Genomic DNA, 21,993 nt, shown 5'->3' on the forward strand with positions numbered 1-21,993 from the left:
AGCAGTTGGAGAGTAACTACGTAGAGGGGAAAAGTCAGTTTGTATTAAAGTTTAAATGGATATAATATGTGAAGTAAGCCCACAGGACTTTCAAACACATTTTCAAAGATCAAAACAAACCATAACTATCTAGATTTGAATGTACGGAGCATTTGGAATATGTGTTTTTGTACTAACCAACAACCCCCAAGTCTATGTGCTTATATAAATATGTCCATATAAAGAAGCATGATACTTATCCTTGTTATTATATATTAAGGTGAGACAAACATCTTTTTGCTGTTGACTGTCAAAGTGTTTTATTGAAAGCTTGTACTCTACTAAAGAAAACAAGGTCAGTGCTGTGGTAAATTTCTGGCAGATTATTTAAACTTCTGGGAGGGTGAATGCCATTTAGAAATAATGTGCTTTTTATTAAATAAATCTGTCTAATAATATTAAGGTGCTATTTCAATGTTAAGAACAGACAAAGCCAATCTTAGGTACCAAGAGATGAAGGCAGAAGGTTGGGGTCAGGGTGAGGGGGGAATTGAGCACTGCTTAGGACCGATGTTGAAAACAAGAAAAAATGAAAAAGTAAATTTCTTTTTATTTCTATTTTGGGGGGTGTTTTATTTTTGTTTAAATTCCCTTTGCTTTACTGAATTTTCAACAAAGTGAGATATGAAATTCAAGAATACTATGGAGTTATAATGATAGATTTTCTCTAGACAGATACAAAAATAAGATCTTTAGTTTTCATTAATTCAGTGAAGATTGAGAATAAAAGTTATAAAAGGTAAAAACAAGGAATAGTTATTATGATTCAGTATGTCATGAAATGTAGACTTCAAAATGTTAAAGTAATTTTATATCTGTGTTTCCTTAAACTATCTAAGCTAGTGAATACACTGTTGTCTTCTTAATTGATCAAAAATTCACCAGCCTAGTGAATCCCACTAAGGTCTAGAGATTTTGTGTGTTTACTTTACTTGATAAAATTATTTATCCCAAGAGAAAACATTTAAAATCTTTTTAATATTACCCTCATAGTACCTTTTTATATTCATTAGCTCTAAATGAATGTTTCATAATTTAGTATTAAACACTGAATTAATATTAGTACTTTATATAAAAAATGTTGGGGTGTGTTTAATAGGAACCAAAATTCTAACAAATTTTGAGAGCCTTGTAAACTGAAACTATGTGAGATTGATATGTACATCTCAAAATGCGTTGAAGTCTTAACAGGAAACTGCGATTGTAGCTTTTGGATATTTGTCATCAACATGGTTTTGTTGGCCAGAGGAAATGTGTTTTGTGATGAGTTAGATACAAAAGCCCAGGACACCAAGTAAGACAAGAATCTCATAAAAACTAAGGAAAATAATAAGACAAAGAGAACTTTACCCCTGGAAGCCCATAGTAGATTCACAACGTGTTCCAGGATAATGGTATAATACATACAGGGGATTTAACAGTGAAAAGCAATGTGTTGTTCTTAGAATGTTTTCTGTTAGCAAATTGATCTTGGAGGAAGGAAGAAAGGAAGGAAGCAAAAAAGAGAAGAAAGGAAGAAAAATCAATCTATTGAGGTAGAATTACTTGCATTGAAGAATCAGTTTCTGAAAGTCTTGGAAAACACCTTGGGGTTTTCCAAGGAAGGCAAAGTGTGATTTGACCTTGGATAGATTCATTGATACTTCCCCATATAACTATAACTGCAACTTGATTTTCATTGCTTCATATATTTCCATTTTACTTCTATACTTTTCTTAACCATTCTTCACAACACATTACTTATGAGCTAAAAAGAGCAATACTATTTTTATTTTATTCTTTTAAATTCTGACATAATTTTTTTTTCTTCTTGTAACATAGCATCCCTCCACCCTGACTGACATGGTCGGTGCACCACTTTACAGGTAGCTCACATTTCTTTCGGTCTTTGCAACATGTTATACATGTTTTGCAAAAATGTTTTACATTAGAATATTTAGAATATTTTTTAAAGTTAGATTGTTTATTAGCTAATTTTTATTTGCACTTGTAGATGAAAGTGAAAGAAACTAAAAGATTTTAGTCTATGTTATTTAATCTTTTCCTAATCTTCTACTTCATTTCTTTCATTTTCTTAATATCTTTTCCTTAAAAAAGGAAAAAAAAATTTTTTTTGCTCTTACTTATATGCTTTCTTTCTTCAAAAATGGAACCCAGTTATCAGGTAGTTTGGATTTCTCTTTCTAATTAACCCATTTCTTCTTCACTCTTCCTCCACTTTACAGTCAATCAACAAGAATTCTCTCATTTTATCAGTAGTCTCAGATCTGTCTTGTTCTTTTCTTTTTCATGGTCACTGCCCTAGAATGGATGATCATTTATTCTCCAGTGGTTTCTTGAAATGTTTCCTAGAGAGTCTTTACAAGAAAAGACTCCTCAGAAAAACTGGTCAGTGAATTAAGTTTGAGAATTTGTTATTGAATTATTCATTGCATCACTATGTATCCTCTATTCCATTGATTTCTAAACATAAAACAAATTGATAGCAAAGATTTTTATTGTGATTTGGCCTATCTATGAATATGGATTTTATGCATACATCTGTATCAATATGTATATTAGCTCTGAAAAACTTTTCATGAAATAATATTTATCCAAGATGAGCACTGATTATTTTTTCTATTTTAATCTTCTCCGTTCACTTCCTGTATAGAGTCAGTCTTCATTATTGGTAGATTCTGTGTTTGCAGATTTGCCTAAACCATGAAGTTTGTTTGTTCAGACCAAATTCAACACTCACAGTCCTGGTTTGAGTTACCAGATAGGTACATACCACACATACCAACTGAGGTCAAACATGGTGAGATGCACTGGTTTCTTGTTTTAATTATCAAACTGTAAAAGTCTTTAATGCTTTTCTTTGGTCAATTTGCTGTTTGAAATGGACCCCAGTATAATGTTGAAGCACTGTCTAGTGCTCCTAAGCACAAAAAGGCTGTGGTGTGCCTTACTGAGAAAATATGTGTGTTAGATAAACTTTGTTCAGGCAAGAGTTATAGTTCTGTTGGCCATGAGTTCAATGCTAATGAATCAACAATATATAGTAAATACAGTGTCTTTTTAACAGAAACAAACAAAATAAGGTTATGTATTGATAGATTTATAAAAATGTGGCCAGACAGGTACTTAATACTGTATTTTTCAGTGAATCAGTATTTGCTAATCTAGTGTTTACAGGGACAATATAGAATATAATTACTGTAAACAACAAAAACTGACTGTATGGCATTTCAAATTTTGGTCAGAATCCAGTGACATTATTTCATGGGGTCAAAATATTGCCTCCCATGAATCATTTCTCTCAAAGTCTGCTACGAAGAAAAACTTTGTTTTTCAGGGGCAAGTCATAGCCATGTTTTCTTTTCTCTGAGAGATTTGTAACTTGCTGCTTTGTATTTTTTACCTTGCCTGCCAGGAAACTTAATGCAGGTTTTATGCTCAATTACAACAACAGTATTAATCCTTGATGTTGAAATGCTTGCTTTCCTGTTTTTAGCCCTGATTTCCTCCTTTTATTTCTACTGTATTATTTTTGTTTGATTTATTCTTTTTGTGAAAGAGTCTTGAAACCTCTTGAGAAAAAGATAGAAATGAATAAAAGAATTAATGAATAGGTAAATAATTGAAGCAAGTAATCCTGGAAGAAAGATCTAGAGATAAGAGGCTATCTTTTTAGTAGAGACTTTAAAATATAACATTATTGTCAAATGCTTTGATAGTATGTGTTCTCCTTATTAAGTTGATTTTTTAAATATTTTGTATGTTATCTTAAAAATGTTCTTTGTGAAGATGAATTGGAAGGGTTTTCTAAAGTGTCAGAATAATTAAGTAAAGCTTAATAACTTATGATAACAGTTTAAGAAAATTACAAAATGTATATTAACATGCTCCCTTTTAAGATCACCTATCACTTCATTATTGTGTGAATAGTCACCAATATAGATGATATGAAAAATTCTTGTTCTTCTTTTAGCAATAGCAAAGCAGATGCAGTATGGATAGTTAAATCATGAATAGTGAACTTTTGTGTGTTAGTCACTCAGCGATTCTCTGCAACCCCATGAACTGAAGCCCATCAGGATCCAATGTCCAAGGAATTCTCCAGGCAAGAATACTGGAGTGGGTAGCCATTCCCTTCTGTAGGGGATCTTCCTGACCCAGGGATCGAACCCGGGTCTCCTGCATTGCAGGGGGATTCTTTACTGTCTGAGCCACCAGGTAAGACCTCTCAATTTTTGGACACTATAAAAATTCAGATGTTGTTGGGGAGGAAACTGAGGCACACTGAACCCCCCACCACAGGCCTCTATTTGCCAAAGTCTAGAGTACCTGCTCCTGCCCTCTACCCACAGTGGAATGGCTACACGCAGGCAGCCTTTTGCCAGGCAGAGGATCTCAGGAGACCATCTTGTGGCCTATGTTGGGGGGAGGCTGGCCAGGATCAAGGGCTGTGGATCGAGAAGCAGGAGGAGCAGCTGCTATCTGTATGTGGGGGGTATGGGGCGTCATTTAGTCATAACCAATAATTTTAATATTTCTACCTAACTTACTAGAGTTTTTCAGCCTTCTTTTCTGCATCTCTATGTCCATTAATAAAGATAATCCTAAACAGTCAAGAGTTGCTGTATCATATCACAAAGTAAGTGAAAGTTTATGCATTCTCCTCACTTAACTGGACTCAGTGTATTTTATGGATTGTTTCAGTGAAAAAAATTAAAGGATAATAAATTCATTAATTCTAAACATCTCAAATTACATTTTGCCACAGTGTGTCAAAAAAGTTGCAACAATTTGTGGGAAAAAAGTGAAAAGGGCATACAGTGTGAGTATATACTCATAATATTCATTAATGTCACAACTTAGGAAACCTCTATTGTTGAAAATCATTGGCAGTGTACATTAAAGGGTATTATATTATGTCTCAGATCCACAGCTTAAAAGAACTTCTTAAAATAAGCTTCCTATAGTTTATCTCTAGTTTTTCTTTAAAGCTATAGAATTAGTTGTTTCTCTATTTCCATTTACTAATGAATTGGGAGTATTAAAACTCAAAGTCTGTTTTAAGAAATATGCTAATATTTTCCAAAATATAATCTTAAATATTTTCAGAAAACTACATAAGCATCTGTTTTATGAGTACCATATGTTTAATAAATGAATAATCTAAAGATAGTATATGTATATATTTTTTCTAGTAAGAAGGTGACTTATGATTTTTTATCTATTTACCTACTATTATATTTATATATATATAAAACTCACCTACAAATCATAAGTATACAGCAACTTAAGAAGCAAATATAGGGAATTTTGAATTGAAAAATATGGATAGGAGTTAATAAATATTGCTTATGACCTATGAATCTCATTATCTGTGCTAGTGAAAAGTATGTTTTGGATTAATCACCAAGAATATTTTGTGGTTGTTAATAGCAGCTTCTAATAGATGCTTAAAGTAGAAACCTTCTCTAAAAGTGATTCATATAAAGAATATGAATATTTACTCATGTATGTCAATCTGACCGTGAGAGCAGCAGACCTTAATGATGGTTATATTCTTGTAGGTGATGGTTCTACAAAGGCCATGTTACATTTTTTTTTTTTTTTACATTGGAAAAATCAACTTTTAATATTGTTGGGAAGAGACAGAAAGCTCTTATATTTCTGAATCATTAAAGACTTGTTAAAGGAGCTTGTTAAAGGATTGTTTACTAATCAGCAATCTGCATTGTATCACTAGTATATCACTAATACATTTAAAATATATAATAGGTTGAGCAATGTAGAAATTAAGCATAACGGATTCTAGAACCAGCAGCCTGGGTTCAGATGCGATTTCCACCAGTGACCTGTGACCTTGGACAGATAACCTCTCTGTGCCTTTGCTTTCATCCTTTACAAAATAGGCATCATATGAGATCTGTCTTACTAGATCAAATGTGTTATTATTTATGAGGTAGTCAGAATAGAACCAAGCATGTGGAAGTTAACATCTGTGTTTCAGTAAATAAATAACTAGGTAAGAGGATGTTTAACTCTTTAGATATGAGATGGTTATTCCAATATTTAAAAATGTATGGCATTTTAAAACTGAATGAAACTCAGAAGTCATGTAGAAATAGTTTGTTTTTAAAAAAATTTTTTTCACTGCATTGCCACTCCCACACCTTTTTAATTTATTTTAAATGAAATCATGGGGACCTCAGAAGAGAAAACAAATTGATATTATTGAATGAGGCAAAAGGCCTGGATCTTTGCCCATGCTACATTTGGCTACATCTCTCAGAGGCTTCTGATTTATGCCATAGACTCCTGAGTTTCTAAGGATGAAAGTTTAAAAATTCTTGATTTTCATTAAAGGCTTCTTTTACAGATGAGGTAACTGATGCTCAGAGTTGGTAAATGGTTCACTTTCAGGGTAACACAGATTATTCAGTCAGTTCAGACGTCCAATTGTGTCTGACTGTTTGCAACCCCATAAACTGCAGCACGTCAGGCCTCCCTGTCCATCACCAACTCCTGAAGTTTACTCAAACTCATGTCCATTGAGTCGGTGATGCCATCCAACCACCTCATCCTCTGTCGTCCCCTTCTTCTCCTGCCCCCAATCCCTCCCAGCATCAGGGTCTTTTCAAATGAGTCAGCTCTTCGCATCAGGTGGCCAAAGTATTGGAGTTTTTCAGCTTCAACATCAGGCCTTCCAATGAACACCCAGGATTGATTTCCTTTAGGATGGACTGGTTGGACCTCCTTGCAGTCCAAGGGACTCTCAAGAGTCTTCTCCAACACCACAGTTCAAAAGCATCAATTCTTCGGCACTCAGTTTTCTTTATAATTCAACTCTCATATCCATACCTGACTATTGGAAAAACCATAGCCTTGATGAGATGGACCTTTGTTGGCAAAGTAATGTCTCTGCTTTTTAGCATGCTGTCTACGTTGGTCATAACTTTCCTTCCAAGGAGTAAGCGTCTTTTAATTTCATGACTGCAATCACCATCTGCAGTGATTTTGGAGCCCCAAAAAATAAAGTCAGCCACTGTTCCCAATGTTTCCCCATCTATTTGCCATAAAGTGATGGGACCAGATGCCATGATGTGAACACAGATTGTTAGTCTTCAGCAAATTCTAAAAACAAATGATTTTTATCCACTGCACACTATCCACTCCCTTGGCTGTCTCAAAGCTCCAAATGACTGAGCTCTTATTGGGCAAGATGAAAACATATTTTAGTCTTTATTTTCCAGGTGATTCCAATGTCTCACTTTAGACATGTTTTCTAACAATATTCCTACAGTTAAATGCTTTTCTATCTCAATCTATCATTATGGCCTATGTGAAAAAAAATGTTTTAAATTTCGTATTTTCTTGTCAGCTGAGTGAGGCTTTCCATGTGCAAACTAATTAAGTCAACACAGTATTAAAAACATATTTGAATGTGAATTTCACCAGTGATAGAGAAGTGTCCTATCATCAACAGAAGGCATGGCATTCAAATTATTGCTTAGTATCCACGTAGCATTTCAAGCTGTGCAAAATACCTGTACAAACACCCTAGTGGGACTCAGAAATATTCTATTTAGTGGAACAGGTGGTTCAAAGATTGTGGGAATTATTATGGGTAACAAAAACAAGAACCAGAATGAGTTTGACTCAAATCTAGTTGGGCTTAATTTTCATACCCTTGTAAAAGACTTAATTAATGCATAGGAGTCTTACTGTTGATTGCTAATTATAAAAAATATCAGCTTTGTACAAGTGATTGGAGTTAAGGTAAAAAATTCACAAGCTAGCTTTACAGGCTTAGAGAAGAACTTAAACTTTTTAGTAAGTGTTTTGGAGTGCAAATGATGGTTACATTTTCTTTATTCTTGATATGTACAAATATTATTTTATAACTGATTTCCCTTCCTTGACCCTTGATGCATACAACTTAAGCTATCATAAAGCAACTTATTTCCTCAGGGCAAAAAAAATGGTGGCCATTTTTGGCTGTTTCACACATTTAAGTATTGAATGAAATGTTTAATAATGTGATTAATTTTGCTTATGAGAATTTCAGATTTTAGAGGAAAACAAAGCAATACTAATTGGATCCTTGAGTCACTAATTGTATCATATTGGAATAAGCCCTATTCTTAGATTGTGATGGTTAAGGATTCTACAATCCTAATGATGGATTCTATAATCCATCATGTCTATAAGTTACTAGCCTCTGTGTGGTCATAAAAATTTGGCTGAATACTACTTTTTTAGTAGGCAAAGTGACATGAAAAAAATATGTAGCATCAGGTGCTCATCCCTTAACAGGATTCTCTGATATACAAATCACTATAGTAGAATGATGCAGTGGGGCATAAGGACAATGAATCAGGTCATAAATTGAGTATAACACTAATTATATTTGCTATGAAGTGACATATATACATTTGGTGGCCATAATGGTAAACAAGTTTTCAAAGCCCAAGGTGAGAAATGCATTGCAACTTCTCTCTGTATAAAAACTCAACGGTCTGCTAAGTCTGAGTCTCATATAAAATTCTATATATCTACCTGTGTTTTTAATATGGAAACTCAGTTCCTAAAGAAAAGGTTATTATCATTATTAAGTTTTATAACAAAATTAGTATGTACCAGTACCTATTTAATAACGAAGACATCATGAATGTCAGACTTCACACACCTTGCAGAGTGCTAATAACTCCTAAAGTGTATCCTTGTTTCAAATTGAAGTCAGTATTGGAAATTTTATATTATCTGCTCTTGCTGAAAGTATTAAAAATACTTCTGTAATAGCTAAGCTAAAAAAGAAAATTGTGTCTTTTTACAACTTTGCCTTATTTTTGGTTCAATTTCAAAGCTTGTAATAGTTAAGGCATATGACATTAGCATTGACCTGAATTAAGCAAGAGGATCATTTTAACCATATATGTTTTATGTTGCCTTCAGGATGAAGTAAACATTTATGTTTGCCTCTTATTTGTAAGTTTATAAGGTACATGTGTTTTAGATACATTATTAGCTACATCAAAATTCTTTTTTCATATTTCTTTTAGTTTTGGAATTGCATGGATATAAAATATGCATTTATTCAGAAACCAAACAAAAACTTTAGTAATTTCTGCATTACAGTGACCCTAATTCAAGTCCAGTGATAGACTGAAAGAGGTTGTTTCTTTTTCTATTATATATTTAAATTAAAAATAGAAAGATGTAGTTTCTACTAATGAGTTTTGTAGGGCTTTTTAAATATGATGTCCCTTAGGAGGTTTCCTCACTCGGTATGAAGGCTCCTAAGAGGTGCTTGTGCACCTGATTAATTCATAAATGGCACTAAGGGCTGCACATTTGCCCAATCCTAGTTAAATCGTAGTAGGCAGAGATTCCTCTGTAGGATGCATTGCAAATTGTGATGCTCTTATTATACACCTAATTACAGCATTCTATACCAGTTTGATTCTTTCCATAAATTCTTGTAAATGTGATGTCCATTTTAGAAATTAGAGATTGAATTTCATTAAAATGACTTCAATCCATGTGATTGAGAGAAAACAATGCCTTGCCACTTCCTGCAAATTGCTCTAAAATTCATAAAAAATATATATGTAAAACATGGAGAAATTAAAATACAGTGCTTTATAAAAATGAATTCTGTATTATAAATAATAATTAAGCATATACTATGGGGTTTCAAGAAAGAGAACATGAAAAACACCTGAAAGGATAGATATAGTTGTTTTGGAGTAAGTAACCAATTAAAAAATTTTGTGCTTTAAGACATAGTTCTTAACACCTCTGTGCCTCAGTGCCTTGTGGGGAGTAGTAATCCAACCTATCTTATTGACTGTGATAATTGATTGAGCTAATCTATATAAAGTGCTTAGACCAGTGACTGAAACATAGTAATTTCTGTGCGAACCCTTGTACAGAACCTTTTTGCTGAAGCTCTTGTTGTTCAGTTGGTCAGTCATGTTCAGCTCTTTGCAACCCCATGAACTGCAGCATGCCAGACTTCTCTGTCCTTCACAAACTTCCGGAGTTTGCTCAAACTCAAGTCCATTGAGTTGGTGATGCCATCCAACCATCTCGTCCGCTGTTGTCCCCTTCTCCTCTTGCCCTAAATCTTTCTCAGCATCAGGGTCTTTTCAAATGAGTCAGCTCTTCGCATCAGGTGGCCAAAGTATTGGAGTTTCAACTTCAACATCAGTCCTTCCAATGAATATTCAGGATTGATTTCCTTTAAGATTGACTGGTTTGGCTTCTTGCAGTCCAAGAGACTATCAACAGTCTTCCCAACACCGCAGTTCAAAAGCATCAATTCTTCAGTGCTCAGTCTTCTCTGTGGTCCAGCTCTCACATCCATACATGACTACAGGAAAGACCAGAGCTTTGACTAGACAGACCTTTGTCAGCAAAGTAACGTCTCTGCTTTTTAATATGCTGTCTAGGTTGGTCATAGCTCTACTCAATCTAATTCTTGCCTGAAATGCACTATTTTCTACTATAATGCTTTAGTCAAAACTGATATTTCTGCTACCACTCCTCCTATCCTCAGACATTGCTTCTTTTTGATGTTATTCTGGTTGAGATGAGAGGAGTTTCCCCTTTACAATTAGAGAGGTGGATTAGACTAGATGGATACAATTAGACTAGATGGATTTCATTAAATGTAAATTTGATCAGGTACAACTTTTTGTTTCTAGATTTATAGCTGAAAGAAGTGGCCCAGAGTATAAATACCATGTAACTAAAACTATTTCTTTTCCAATATGCCTGTTATAATTTCTCTGTTTCCTGAAGCCTTAGTGTGAGCTTCTGCTCAGCTGCTCAGTCATGTCTGACTCTCTGTGACCCTGTGGACTGCAGCCTGTCAGGCTCCTCTGTCCATGGGATTCTCCAGGCAAGAATACTGGACTGGGTTGCTTCTCCTCCAGGGGATCTTCCTGAGCTAGGGATCAAACCCGTGTCTCCTGGGTCTCCTGCACTGCAGGTGGATTCATTACCCACTGAGCCATCTGGGAAGCCTATTATATGAAGCAACAGTATTTTGCTAAGACACAGCCTATATTATGGTATCTAAGGTGAATGTCCAAGTATCTTCTGAATCCAATCCTTGTTTCTGGGAATACACAAGTTCTATCTTCATAAGTTAGGGACCATTCTACTGACTGACTCTATCATTTAACTCAGTCAGGCTTATTCTTGTTATTTATCTGCTCTGGTGATGTACATATTAAGTCTAGAAACTATCTGAACATTTATCTAAATCTGGGGATTACTCCTTCAATATGGTTCTTTCCTTTTATTCAGGAGCTAGAAGATATCAATTACATTATATTAAAAAAAGGAAAGTAGTGTGCATATTATAAATGTTTTAAATGAAGCATAAAGAAAACTGAAGCACAAAGGAGTTAATAAGCTTATTGCAAATTTGACAACTAATTAATGTTGTGAGTAGAGCACATGGTTTGTGATTCACAGATATTTTTCTTCCATTCTGCATTTTATTATCAAGCACAAGAAACAAGAAAATAGGAATTATGAAAAGGCAAAAATATAAATGTGAAAATACCACTGTGGATGTCAGTTTAACACTCTATTCTTTTAATTCACCAATCACACAGTCCCCCAGAATGTGAAACTCTTTTATGACCTTTCCACCTGACACAGCTGAATTGTTTCAAATCAGCTAAGAAAAGCCTAGATGTACTGTGCTGACTTGTGTGGTCTAACAGGTTGTAACAGAAAATGTTCTTTCCCCTAGATAAAGATGTCCTAAGTTTTAATAATATAAGACATTTCACTTATAAAATTATCCAGTTTATAAAAAATGATTATCAACATTTAAAAACTCTGGATGTGTGCCGTTTGACCATCTTTTGTTTTATTTCACATTGTAGACCAAAACATAGAGAAACTTGATCACTTAGTAAAGCTGTTCTGACCCCAGTCAAAATAAGGTAAAGAATTAAATGGTAACATGTGTTGGTAGGATAAAATTTCCATTAAGGTTGAATTAAAACGAACATACTCTGATCTCTTACTGGATAAAGAAGTGCATTGTATTTAGAATAAATAGCATACCTGAGATCCTGGTCCCTTAACATGGGTGACTCACTGTGTATATGGTCGCAGTGGTGGTCTTATTTGTGTGGAGACAGATTGAAGATGAATTTAAGTATACTTTGTAAAATGGAAAAGAGAAGTTGTCACTGTTGCTATAATTAACTATAATAGAATGGTATCTTGCTCAACATTAGCCTGTTATCCAACACTAGCCTGACTGATACTCAGATTTTGCATATATGGAATAAATAGAATTAAGAGGTTTAGCTTCTCAAATGAATCTAAGCAAGTAAAGTTATATATGGGGCTTCCCTTGTAGCTCAGTTGTTAAAGAATCTGCCTGCAGTGCAGGAGACCCAGGTTCTATCCCTTGCTTGGGAAGATCCCCTGGACAAGGAAATGGCAACCCACTCCAGTATCCTTGCCTGGAAAATCTCATGGACAGAGGAGCCTGGTGGGCTGCAGCCCATGGGGTTGCAAAGAGTCAGGCATGACTGAGCGACTAACACAATAGTTATATATACTAGACATTAGTCAAACATCACACAGTAAGGTTCAGTTCAGTTCAGTTCAGTTGCTCAGTCATGTCCGACTCTTTGCGACCCCATGAATCGCAGCATGCCAGGCCTCCCTGTCCATCACCAACTCCCGGAGTTTACTCAAACTCATGTCCATTGAGTTGGTGATGCCATCCAACCATCTCATCCTCTGTCGTCCCCTTCTCCTTCTGCCCCAATCTCTCCCAGCATCAGGGTCTTTTCAAATGAGTCAGCTCTTCGCATCAGGTGGCCAAAGTATTGGAGTTTTTCAGCTTCAACATCAGGTCTTCCAATGAACACCCAGGACTGATCTCCTTTAGGATAGACAGGTTGGACCTCCTTGCAGTCCAAGGGACTCTCAAGAGTCTTCTCCAACACCACGGTTCAAAAGCATCAATTTTTCAGCGCTCAGCTTTCTTCACAGTCCAACTCTCACATTCATACATGACCACTGGAAAAACCATAGTCTTGACTAGACGGACCTTTGTTGGCAAAGTAATGTCTCTGCTTTTTAATATGCTGTCTAGGTTGGTCATAACAGTAAGGTTACCATACCCTAATCCTAAGTATTACTTCTGAAGTTTGTTTCTAGTTGTCATGTTGCCTTTATAAAAGCCTCAGGATATTCCTCTTGAGATTTTAACTACATCCATGTATGAGTACCCCATACTTGAAGTTAAAAACATGGGGTTTTTCCATTTTTTTTTTTTTTTTTTTTTTTAGTGAATGGTTGGCAGAAGGAAGGGGTGATTGAGATTCTAATGAATCACCAAAGCATGCATTAAAAAAGGTCTATGATGCTACATAAAAGTCATTCTTAAATCTGGAATAAAGATATACTAAAAATGAACTTTTGATTTATTAAGGCTTTTATTGGGCCTGGAATTTCTTTTAGAAATTAAAGTAGATTTTCTATTGACATTTGAATGTATGAGTTAAATACTGTATATTATCAATTAACTTTACCTGTTCTTTTTTCTTTTTTTAAATTTCTTTTTTACTTTTTTTCTCTTGGCCTTAGCTAGCCATGAAACATCTCTTGGATTCAATATGGTACATGGGAGAACACAGTAAAGGTTCTAGATCCCCTTTATGGGGTCAGGAAGGGCCACAGAAAAACCTGACCATTCACCAAGGACCTTGATGTGATTTCTGATTAGAATTTAATGAAAAGGGAATTCATGGCCCTGGTGACTGGAGGGCATGGATGCAGTAGGATATGGTACCAAAAGTGGATGCATCTGTGGAAATCATATGACTTAGAGCAGATAGGATGATGGTGTTGAACAAGTTAACCTCTCCCAACCTTCCTGAATTTGGACCAGTCATAGAGAGATGAGATAACATGGGAAAAGGCACTATAATCTTGAAATGGCAAATCTAAACTGATAGTGACTGAGTGTACCTTACAATGCAGGATTATGTAAAAATGGAGGGCCATTAGCTAAGATAAATTATAGAGAAAAAAATGATTTTGCACATCTGAATTTGTGTTTATAAAATCATACCTTGTTTTTGGTATAAAAACTTAAAGAAATTATTCAAGAATGCTGTCACACTCAAAATGTCTTAGCTTAGGTTTTAGATTTAACGTGGGAGAATAATATTATCCTATCTGAAAACATCATTTGTTCAAGAAAATTAAAACAAATTATTTTTTGTTTATTGTCCAGCTTCAGGATTTTGATCTAAGCAATACTTATAAGTAAGTCAAAAGCAAAGATTCAGATAAAGCCTTGCAATCTGAAGTCACACAAATTAATTACAAGGGGCTGACTGAAACTTGGGCTTAACAGAGTGTCTCGCAACAGTAAACTGGGAATAAATGGTATGATTGTCCTTATCATCAGTATTACTTCTTGCCCGTAGCCAGTTTAGGAGGGAAGCAGTGCATTCAAGGTAAGCCTTCTTGATCTTACCTATAACTACCTGCATGAGAGTGTTGTAAAGGTTGGAAACAGAAATTGAGACAGAAACTTGAACTTGCCAAAAGATTTCTTACAGTGGAGTTTTTGATTTCTGTAATTGCTGATCTGAAAACCAAAGCATGGTTCTTATACAGTAGTGGTGAGGGAGGGAAGGGGCTGTTCATGGACACATGTATTTGAATTAATCTTCAATTGTGTCAGTCCTAAGGTGTCTTGATTTTACCGGTGATAAAGCCCACCTATTGCTTCTATTTACAATCATGGTTAAAGATTGTTAGTATTAAAGTAACTCTTAATTGAAGTAAATCTTAAGGACAGGAAGATTATAGTAGTACCTCGTTCCTTTCTAACTGAGTTTCCGACTATACCAATTAGTATTTATACTAGCGTGTCCATGGTGGTTTAACACCCTAAATGTGATGCAATCATTCTACTGAATTTTAGACTGAATGCTACCATAAAGATCTACTATATTAAAAATATTTGCATACCACATTCTCCTATCTGAGAATTTATGAATTTTAATAAAGTTGCTTAGATTTTATGGCCCACAGCTATAATTGTTCATAATCCAGGAATACCATTTAAAGGCAACTGAAATTGTATGAAACACTTAGCAGAATTATGTCTTCAGATTTCCCATTACTTTTTTGGTAAATATTGGTATCAGATTTTCTTTTTAAAAGTTTATCTATTTGTTTATTTTTGGCTGTGCTGGTCTCCATTGCTCGGGCTCTTCTGTAGGCGTGGCTAGCCGGGGCTACTCTCTAGTTGTGGTGATCAGGTTTCTCGTTACAGTGACTTCTCTTGTTGCAGAAAACAGGAGTTGTGATTCCCGGGCTCTGGAGCACAGACTCAATAGTTGTGATGCATAGACTTCGTTGCTCCGCTGCATGTGGGATCTTCCTGGCCCAGGGATTGAACCCATGCCTCCTGCGTTGGCAGGTGAATTCTTTATCACTGAGCCTCCAGGAAAGGCTCCCATTACTTTTTATATGTTGATTATTAATTTCTACAGAGTAAATGAAAGATTACTTATTTAAAATGAAAGCTAATACTTAGCTTTGTAAATATGTTTGTGATCTAGCTTGTGTAAAAATGTACCTTCATGATAGCTTAAGATTTATCAATATACAAATAGCCTTGGAGTAATATGTACTTTGGTCCAGGCACTCCAACTATTAAATAGCTGTCTTTTTTTATGAAAGAAGATAACAACAATAGCAAAAAGACTACTATTTAATTGTAATGAATGAATAATAAATAGCAACAATAGGCTCCAAATAAAAATGTACATCCAGTTTCATGTAATAAAAAGTAGCAACTTCTTACATTAGAAAACTAGAATGGAAAATGAGGTTTTAAAAATTTATTTTAGAGCATTTTCTAAGTTGAATAATTCCAGAAATCTCCCCTCACTGTTCTTTTCCTTCCATAGTAAACACATTACTAACTGATCTTTTAAATTTTTTTGTTTGTTTTTTTCTATTCAGTTGAACACAGCATTATCGTTGGGTATACAGAAGTCAACGAGAGGCATTAGTTTTCCTAAAGAATTTCACAATTAGAAAGATTATTTTTTTGCTCATTTATATATGTTCCAAATGTACCAAAAATAATTTAAGGCAGCCTTTGGGCTTTCCTGGTGGGTCAGATGGTAAAGAATCTGTCTGCAATGCAGGAGACTGTGGGTTTAATCCACGGGTCGGGAAGATCCCCTGGAGAAAGGCATGGCAAACCACTCCAGTATTCTTGCCTGGAGAGTTTCAAGGAGCCTGGGGGGCTACACTTCATGGGGTTGCAAAGAGTCGAACACAGCTGAGTGACTAACACACTTAAAAATACATTGTAAGTATAACATGAGTAAAAAACAGGTAAGATTGGTGAAAGGAAGAATGGAAAAGAGTAGGGAAATAAAATGTAATTAGAAATAAGATCTGTATAATTAGAAATAAGATCTTTAAATGCTTGTAGTGAGTCACATGTAAAGTGATAAAATACAAGGCATGATTAAGTATAACAATTAAAAAGTACAAAATAGTGCTGTAACAGAAAGAGTGTGGAATATATAATTAGCTTATTTTTTGAGTACTACTTGCTGTGCTTGGTTGTGTTCAACTCTATGGAACCGCATGGACCGTAGCCCGCCAGGCTCCTCTGTCCGTGGGATTTTCCTGGGAAGAATACTGGAGTGGGTTGTCATTTCCTTCTCCAGGGGATCTTCCCAACCCAGGGATCTAACCCCAATCTCTTGCGTCTCCTACATTGCAGACAGATACTTTACCGCTGAATCATCAGAGAAGCCCAAGATTATCACAGTTTTTTGTTTTTTGTTTTAAAAGAAGAAGTGGTATCTGACCTCACTTTTGAAGAAACAAGAGAAAAAGTAGACACATAGAGGGTGGAATAATACCTGAAAAGTTGAGTAGGTATGAAACAAACTGATTGGTATAGAACACAGTACTAGTATATTTCAGAAATCAAATGCTGCATTAGAAAGTAAAAGAGAGGACATGTAGGCTCATGGAACTGGCCAGATTTATAGTACATAACTTTTTGCATTAAAAAAGTGTGGATAAAGAAGCACCTCCATGACCCAGGCTTGAAATGATGGTTCAGTTGAATGGTTATGAAGAGGTGGGAATTAATTACTGTTATTTTCAAGTTTTTTGGCAGGGGAAATCAAAGAAAGAAAGAGAGAATAGTGTCATGAACTTCAGGTATTTATGTCATTGATTTTTGAAGACAGTGTGGTTTCGTCTATATTTTCACCAACCATTTCTTGCCCTACCCCAGCACTACCACTGGAATGTTTTGCAGCAAATTCCAAACATTGTAGAATTTCATCAGTAAATAGTTCAGTGGGTATCTCTATAATATAAGGACTTATTAGAAACATAACTAGAACACACATAAACCCTTAACAGTAAACTCTTAAGATTCTCTAGTACCTCATCAATATTAAAATTTCCCAATTATTCTTCCAAAAATTCTTAGGGATAATATACTAAGGATACCTTTTTTGGCCTGATTTTATCTGTATATTTTATATACAAGTTTTTTTTTTTTTTTTTTTTTTTTTTTTTTTTTTTTTTTGCTGAACTAATCGAAATACTATTAATATCTGTGCTAAAACATATAGTGTTTCAAATGATAATGGTTTATAATGAAAATTTCAGGCTATTTAAATTCTGGGACACAGGATTCAGTTGTCAACAGCTAAGATGAAGTGAACTAGTACAGAATCAGTATCATCTATAGTTTCACAGATAGAGAAAGGGTGGCCGAACATAGCACAATTGAGTTTTCAGAGATGCATGAGCATTATCAAAATTTCATTTTAATTTTCAAAGATGCATTAGTATTATTAAAAGTTCATTTGATAAAAGATTTTTTTTTTTTTTACTTTATAGAGAGCTGGAAACTGCTTGAATAGCCTCACTGTATCTGTTTAAGAAAATAGTTTGGGTAGCTCTAGGAAACAGTTATAGGAAATAGGGTGAATAGTTACTAAAGTCAGTAAATGCAAAGAAAGCAAAGGAAAACATAAACCAGACAAAAATATTTCCAGGACCAAATTTTTAAGTAGTCTGTATTTTGTCATTTGTTAAACCACAATAGGCATACATAGAGCTGTAGTTAAACATGAATTTGTTGCTAACATAAATAAAGTTGGAGCACTGTTCTGCAAATCAACCAGACTGGACCATGAACTACAAATTTTATATATATAAAATATATGAGAGAGAGAGTGTTAAGAGACTAACTGGAAAGTTATAGTTGGACATGAACAAACTACGAAGGGGCAAGAAGGCTTAGGCTGGGAAGAACAGACTAGTTCTTTACATGTCATGCTGCTGCTGCTGCTAAGTCGCTTCAGTCGTATCCAACTTTGTGCGACCCCATAGACGGCAGCCCACCAGCTTCCCCCATCCCTGGGATACACAGTCCTAAATGATAAAATTGAATTCAACATAGGTATTTCAGAAAACTTATTTACTACTTATAATAGTTGTATTAGAATTCCTGGTCTGCCTCATTTGAGCTTCAGTAGGTCTTCAAGTGTTTCCTTAATTTATAAGTGAAAGTGCTTATTACATAGTAACATATAGAGAAATAGAACCAAACTGCACATGATATAAAATCAGAGTCAACATATAGTTTATTTGCAGATGAATATTTTTCAACTAAAATCATTGTACCTACTAACTGGCCAACTATCTTTTCCTATCCTAATCATTCAAAATTATTTTTAAATTATTAATTTAAAGGGAGATTTTTCATGTTAAACAGGTTTGTTGGGCAGAAGTTACTTAGTAATAAAAAATGACCAATACTGCTTTTGAAACCATTCTTCAGAATATATATATATACACACAAAGCATTTTTTTAAAAAAATCAATGGTGGAGTAAAAAGGTATCTTAGCTCATCAGTAACTCTCAAAATATATAAATCCTTTATGACTGTAGAGCTTTCATTTTACTCTACAATGGCTGGCAATGCTATACGCAAAGGTAACAGTTTGTTCCCAACTTAAGAAGCCTGCAGAGGTCAGTATAGCAACAGCAACAAGACATCACATTGATCAGTTGATCAATGCTGAAGGTGGACCATTAGACCAAATGCATATTTACACATACCAGCATCTTGAACTTTAAAATGAAATTTGTTATAATTAGAATAGTATATCCTTTGAGTAATTAATTTGAGTACATTTAAAGAAAATCAACATTTGGAAAATCATTCCACTCAAAAAGTGTAGGGGGCAGAGAAATGAAATGTAAAATTATAGTAATGACTACTTTATATAAAAATAAATGTCTTTTTGTATGCTGATGTATTTGAAAAATGTTCTGTTCATTTGAGCTGGAGAGTATATTCTTCATTCTTGGTTCATCAGCTTCTAGCTCTTGTCAATAAAGCTCACTATTAATCTGGGCAAAGCAATGATTTTTTTTTTTTAACATTGATACATAAGTGACTTTTTCTTATTTCTAGTCATATTCCACATATATAATTCAGAATAAAAAGTGCTTCCAAATATAGCCAGAGTTCTCAAGTACAATTTACAATTTTGTACCTATACTGAAGATAAGTATTTTAAATTTGAACATGAAAACGAGCATAAATATATTTCTTAAGGTCACATTTTTACAGTTTGTTATTATAAAAATGAAGAAAATTGACAGGTTTTAGAAACTGTACTCTGATACCCAGAAGCTGTCCTCCCCATGATGACCCGTCAATGACCTTTGTCATGACGTTGAAGGACTACACTCTCCAGGGGTGAGAAGTAATTCAACTTCAATTGTTCCTGCGCACCAGACATGTATAAAACAGAGACTATAAACATATCCCGTAGGCTTATTTTGGCTCCAGTAAAGCTGACACCATCAGACTCATTTAGTTTAGAACTTGCAGACCTGGTTTCAGTATCAGCTCTCTGCTGCAATCCAGAAGGCTAGCTAAAAGAAATGCCAGCTAAAGCCAGCGCTGGGCTTTTGCTGGACAGCAGTTATCTGCTGTAAAGTTTCTCCTACTTTTATAACACTTAATGCCCTGACACTGTTGCTCTGGTGTTTCTAATGCCGCTATGGATGGACAATGTCAAAAGCTTTTACAAAAGATCAGAAAATAGGTAGGTAGATAGAAAGTGGGACAAGACAGATTAAATAGAATTTTTTTTTTAAAAAAAGAATATCTGTTTACTTTTTTAAACGTAAGCCTTAGTTTTCCCCTAAATGTATTCCAATAGGCACTTGTGCAAATAAGGAATGAGAGATGCACATAAGCGATGAATTTTACAGTCCACAAATAAATGTATACTTATCTTTTTTGCTTATACATTTATTGCAATTTTACCTAAATTTTTAAAAACTTCTCTGAGAGCCACATCTAGTACAACCATATATGCTTATCCATGGCAGTATAATGGACTACATAATAGCCTACAAATTAGGCAAAGATAAATAACCCTATAATGGATATAAAATAAATTTAATATACTTAATACTGTTAATATCACATTCTATATCCTATAAAAAATAGCTATTGAACTTATATAAACTGGTTACTTATATGTAAGTAGGCCAAAAATACAACCTAAAAAAAAAATCTCAAAATTTAGGATATTATCTTAACACAATGTATAACCAGAAATCAGTAATAAATTGCAAGCTTAAAATGTCACTCACAATAAAAAATTCTCTCTTGAATAATGCTAAGATTGGGGAGAATGTTAAGTCTGAGATTTTCATTGTAAAATGACAATGGAACATCATAAAGTAGCAGTTCAGTCACTCAGTCGTGTCTGACTCTTTGCGACCCCATGAATTGCAGCACTCCAGGCCTCCCTGTCCATCACCAACCCCCGGAGTCCACCCAAACCTATGTCCATCGAGTCGATGGTGCCATCCAACCATCTAATTCTCTGTCATCCCCTTCTCCTCCTGCCCTCAATTTTTCCCAGAATCAGGATCTTTTCCAATGAGTCAACTCTTCGCATGAGGTGGCCAGAGTATTGGAGTTTCAGCTTCAGCATCAGTCCTTCTAATGAACACCCAGGACTGATCTCCTTTAGGATGAACTGGTTGTATCTCCTTGCAGTCCAAGAGGCTCTCAAGAGTCTTCTCCAACACCATAGTTCAAAAGCATCAATTCTTTGGCGCTCAGCTTTCTTCACAGTCCAACTTTCAAATCCATACATGACCACTGGAAAAATCATAGCCTTGACCAGATGGACCTTTGTTGGCAAAGTAATGTCTCTGCTTTTTAATATGCTATCCAGGTTGGTCATAACTTTCCTTCCAAGGAGTAAGCGTCTTTTAATTTCATGGCTGCAGTCAACATCTGAAGCTAGAGATGTAAATGCTTACATCTAAAAGCAAGGAAAACAGAGGAAATAAATATTAACTTAAACAGTTTGACAAATGAATATAACCAGAGTTGAAGAAAACAGAAAAATATAAAATAAATAACTAAAAATACCACAAATAAACAAACTGTTTCAAACTGGTTGTTTGAGTAGGCTTTACAAATAGATCAAAAAACAAAGGAAGTGAAAGGGAAGGGAGAAAGGGAAAGACATACCCAATTGAATGTAGAGTTCAAGAAAATAGCAAGGAGAGATAAGAAGGCCTTCTTCAATGAAGAATGCAAAGAAATAGAGGAAAATGATAGAATGGGAAAGACTAGAGATCTCATCAAGAAAATTGGAAACATCAAGGGAACGTTTCATGCAAAGATGGGCATAATAAAGGACAGAAAAGGTAAGGACCTAATAGAAGCAGAATAGATTACAAAGAGGTGGCAAGAATACCCAGAACTATACAAGAAAGGTCTTAGACCCATATAATCATGATGCTGTGGTCATTTACCTAGAGCTGGATATCCTGGAATGTGAAGTCAAGTGGGTTTCAAG

The 21,993-nt window shown here is 34.8% G+C and overlaps 1 long non-coding RNA gene across 1 annotated transcript in view; it reads left to right on the plus strand.

Annotated features, from left to right (window-relative positions):
- The first annotated feature begins 256 nt into the window (after window positions 1–256).
- LOC136170958 (uncharacterized) overlaps window positions 257–21,993 on the plus strand; it is a 69,120-nt gene continuing 47,383 nt past the window's right edge. Inside the window, exon 1 of the long non-coding RNA XR_010663721.1 lies at window positions 257–334. This is a non-coding gene — a long non-coding RNA (uncharacterized lncRNA). The remainder of the gene's footprint in view (window positions 335–21,993) is intronic.

Source organism: Muntiacus reevesi, chromosome 6 (assembly GCF_963930625.1).
Source record: "Muntiacus reevesi chromosome 6, mMunRee1.1, whole genome shotgun sequence".
Classification (NCBI taxonomy): domain Eukaryota; kingdom Metazoa; phylum Chordata; class Mammalia; order Artiodactyla; family Cervidae; genus Muntiacus; species Muntiacus reevesi.